General features: G+C 46.5%; 1 pseudogene; it reads left to right on the top strand.

Annotated features, from left to right (window-relative positions):
• The first annotated feature begins 310 nt into the window (after positions 1-310).
• LOC141580504 (uncharacterized) lies at positions 311-3,237 on the top strand (annotated as a pseudogene).
• Positions 3,238-4,840: the final 1,603 nt, after the last annotated feature.

Here is a 4,840-nt window from a genome sequence, read left to right as displayed (position 1 = left end):
TGATTTAATGATTCATTATTAGGTTTATTACCGAGTCAACCATTCAATACTTTGTGTTGGCATGTTTTGTGACACATATTATTAAGTTAAATTTTAAATAATTTTGACGTGATTTTAAAACAAGGATTTTGAAACATGAGATACATTTGATAAATTGCTGTTGTGTTGAGATATTTTGTGAACCAGTTTAATAACAATAATTTTTAAAGTTTTAAATAAAATTTAAGAAAATGAGTATGACACAGAGTCTCCCTGTGCAGGCAAACACCATTCTACAATCCAAAGGAACAGGCCACTGACACACAGAGCAATGGGGATGGAGCTCAAAAACATGACTCTTAGTGAAAGCAACCAGTTACAAAGATCCCATGCTGCGTGTCTGCACTCACACGACCTTCCAAGACAACAGTGTGACAGGGATGGAAGGTGCAGCACCAGTCAGCAGATGTGGTGGGGAGGGCTGGACTCCAGCAAGCGGGGTGCCACTTCTCGGCATCCTGACTGTGGAACCTCGCACGTGTGAAAATTATCAGACCTAAACACCTCTTTAAAATGGGACCAAATGGGGAAATAAGACTAACTTTTTTGTCTTCTGTTTCATGTAGTCACCACATGTACAGTGGTGACCCCTGAACAACACAAGTCTGAACTACATGGGTGCACTTACATACAGATTCTTTTCTTAAAAAATTTTTCTTAAAAATTTTTTAAATGAAATCGTCTTAGATAGACACAGGGTCTCCTTATGTTGCTCAGGCTCGTCTCAAATTCTGGGACTCAAGTAACCCTCCCACCTTGACCTCCGAAATTGCTGGGATCACAAGCATGCACCAGCACACCTGGCCTGGTTGTTTTCGATAAATATATTGAAAAATCTTTTGGAGATTTGTAACTATTTCAAGAAACTTGCAGATGAAACTTGTATCCTAGAAATATTGAAAAAGTTAAGAAAAAAAGGTATGTCGTGCAAAAATTAGCTGGGCATGGTGATGCGTGCCTGTAATCCCAGCTACTCAGGAGGCTGAGGCAGGAGAATTGCTTGAATCAGGACTCAGGAGGTGGAGGTTGCAGTGAGCCAAGATTGTGCCATTGCACTCCAGCCTAGGTGACAGAGTGAGACTCCCTCTCAACAAAAAAAAAAAAAAAAAAAAAGAAAAAAGAAAAAGAAAAAGAAAAAGGTACATCATGAATATGTATAAAATGTATGTAGATGCTAGTTTATTTTTATCATTTAGTACCATAAAATATACAGAAATCTATTATAAACAGTTAATATTTGTCAAAAGTTATGCACACAAACACAGTACATGGTGCCATTCAGTCAAGAGAAGCATAAACGTAAAGATGCAGTATTAAGACATAACTGCATAGATTAATGGGAGCTCGCTGTGCCACTGGAGTAATTCTGCCGCCACTCCTGCTCCCATTGTTGTGAGCTTGTGTCCAGAGTGTTCACTTCACATGCCATGGGACACTAGCCATCTCCGTGTGAGCACCTGTCTCTCCTGTACATTGTGTACCACAGTAAAACCTGATCCATTGTGGTTCTCATGTATTTTTCATGTTTAGTGCAATACCGTAAACCTGAAGAACACATTAGGATGCACACGAAGTGCCACTGGTGATGCTGGAAGTGCTCCGAAGAAGCAGAGAAACGTCTTGGCAGTACAAGCAAACAGTGGATTGATTGACATGTGCTGTAGACAGAGACCTGCAGCTGCCTTTACCCACCATTTCAAGATAAAGGATCCAGCCTAAGAACCCTTGTATAAAAAGAAAAGGAAATTCTCAATGTCATCACTGCAGCCATCCCAGCAGACATGAAACCTTGTTCTTTTTGCCAAATATCTTTTTTTCTAGTGCAGTTTTTGGCTGGATGTAGTAGCTCAGGCCTGTAATCCCAGCACTTCGGGAGGCTGAGGCAGGAGGATCACGTGAGCCCAGAAGGTGAAGGCCTTGTCTAGAAAAAATAAATAAATAAAGGAGAGAAGAATAAAGGAAAGAAAGAGAGAGAAAGAGAAAACGCAGCTTTGATGTGAGTGCAGGATATCTATAAGAAAATCACATCTATAGACCCTAATGCGATTCCAGAAAAACTGATGTCATTATATGACGACTTAAAGCAAAGGATGGTGAAGGATAATGACTTAGAATTATGAGATCCAGAAATCTGGAGAGGCTAAAGTACAGTGGCACAATCAGGACTCACTGCAGCCTTGACCTCCCGGGCTCAAGCAATCCCCCACCTCGGATTCCCAAGTAGCTGGAACTGCAGGTGTGTGCCTCCATGCCTGGCTAATTTTCAAACTTGTTTTTGTAGAGACAGGGGTCCCACTATGTTGCCCAGCTGACCTTGAACTCTTGAGGTCAAGCAATCTTCTCACGGTGGCCTTCTAAAGTGCTGAGATTATAGGTATGAGCTGCTGTGCCAGGCCAAGAGCTGTATTTTATTTATTTATTTATTTATTGACAGAGTCTAGCTCTGTCACCCTGGCTGGAGTGCAGTGTTGCAATCTCAGTTCACTGCAACCTCTGCCTCCCAGGTTTAAGTGATTCTCTAGCATCAGCCAGCCTATTAGCTGGGACCACAGGCACATGCCCCTGCATCTGGCTAATTTTTATATTTTTAGTAGAGATGGAGTTTGCCAGGTTGGCCAGGCTGGGCTCAAAATCCTGGTCTCAAGAGTCAGACCCCAAGCCTGAATCAAACTGTACCCACAGGAAGTCTACCCCCGACAGTGCCTTCATTGCCTTTGAGGCAGACCCAAGGCAAGAGGAGAGCCTAGAGTTTGTCTCCCCTCAGACCGCAGGACTGAGCCTGGAGAGCGAAGTCACTTGACTGCAGCCACTTGTTGTCAGGACAGTATGTGAGTGTCTGGAGACAGCACAGCTGACTCCAATCCTGCGGCACTCAGGACCCCTCCAGGCTCCTCTCTCCTGGAAGTGCTGCAGACGCCCCGTGCCCCGTGGTTGGTGACACCACCACCTCCTGCCTACCCTTGGGACCAAGTTTCTGTGGCTGGTTACAGGGCATCTGGCCCCTGCCACCCAGGATAGACACACCTCACAGCTGATCAGAGCCCTGGCCCCTGGGGCCTCTTAAGCCCCCCACAGCCCTCCAGGTCCTCAGCTCTGTCAGATGGAGGGCTCTCAGGGTGTGGCCTGGGCCTGGATGCCACTGGAAGCCCTGATGACTGGCAGCACAGTGTGTGCTCTGGGAAGAAACAGCTGCCCTAGCCGCAGAGGGATCCTGCACCTCCCGACACCAGCCTAAATCCTGACAGTGGGGTCTGTCCTCTGAGTGTGGGAAGCCTCTAATCCTTTAAGGTTGGCTGCTAGGGCCTGTGCTCCAAAGCAAGGGGCAGGGACAGCCTGAAGCTGCCCACCCAACCTGGTCTTTATGCCACATTGCACAGGACACTGGATCTCTTCCATCTTGATGGAGATTAGGGGTTCCTGCCCAGGATCATACAACACATCCACTCTTTCCTCCCCTCCACCATTTTTTTTTGGTTGGGTTCAGGGGTTGTTTCTTTGAGATTTAAGTTTTTATTTTTGAGGGGTAATCACCTTCAAGTAAACAGTAAGAGTGAAGGTACTTTGGAACCACTAACACCTCTGCACAGGGCAGTTAGCCAGCTCATGTTCTTTTTCAGAGAAAGGGACTTGGCTAGTGCTTTGAGTACCGCCACTTCACCTCACAGACAAGGCAGTTGGCCCAGTCTGGGGAGTCTGCCCAGGACAGTGGTGGAGGTGGGTCTTGAACCCCAATCTGCACCTAAAAGTATAAGGGAAATTCATCATTCTCAAAGGGGCAACGGTGACACCATCCCTGTACTCCTGGGTCCTGGTCTTACAGTGTCCAAGGCATGGCATGGTGGCAGCTGGACCCTCCCTCACCAGGTGACTCTGGGGGCAGAGGTGGGCTTTGTTTAGGAGGGTGGTCAGACCACTCAGCCAAATTGCTCCTCAACCCTAGACAAAGCCTTTGGCCAAGACCGAGGTGCTGTTAGCTGGACAGCCCTTCTGGGTTTCAGAGACTGGTGTTGGCTCCAGAGTGGTCTCATCTCCATTCCCTTAATGACAGGTGGCCCAGGAGTACCCATGCTCAGCAAATGTGGGGTGTGGGCACCTTCAGATGTTCTGGTCAAACTGTGAGATTAGCTGTATAAAGGAAAGCAGTGGGAAGAAGGGAAGTTTTCAGGATGGCGAGATGTGATTCACACACAGTGCACATGCTGGTAGGGCTGTCACTGGGCAGTGGCCTCCATGGAGAGTGGTACCAGCACCTCAGTCCATCCAAGATGTTTAGAAATGCTCAGTCTCTGGTCCCAGAGAATGGCTTCTCAGCGCATGCCACAAGTTAAAGATCACCTGCCTGGAAGATGAATGAGAAAGCCGCCCGTTCTCAAGACCCATCTGCCTAGGGAGTGTCACAGAGGCAGGATATAAGCCTCAGGGTGTGGCATTCTTGCACAAGTCATGAAAATCAGGCTAGAGAGGGAGCCTGGACATCAGGGACTTCTGCCCACAGCACATGGCACCCACAGCTGCCCAGCCTGTCCACATACTGGGACCCAGCACAGCCCATGAAGCCACGTGGGAAAGTGGGCCTTGTTCACTATAGCCACAGGGGGATGAAAGGGGATCTGCTTTGCAGAGATGTTAAATATATTTTGTTTGTAATGAGCCATTCTCAATAAATTCTCACTGTAAAATGACAAAAAAAAAAAAAAAAAAAAAAAAAAAAAAAAAAAAAAAAAAGTCCTAGCCAAGACCTCCTTCACTTTAAATCTCCCTCATTTTCCAGTTCATTCTCTGCTTATTTTCTGGTCAGCCC

The sequence above is a fragment of the Saimiri boliviensis genome, chromosome 12 (genome assembly GCF_048565385.1).
Source record: "Saimiri boliviensis isolate mSaiBol1 chromosome 12, mSaiBol1.pri, whole genome shotgun sequence".
Lineage (NCBI taxonomy): Eukaryota > Metazoa > Chordata > Mammalia > Primates > Cebidae > Saimiri > Saimiri boliviensis.
The sequence above is the reverse complement of the archived record's forward strand: the minus strand, read 5'-3'. Positions and strand labels throughout refer to the sequence as shown.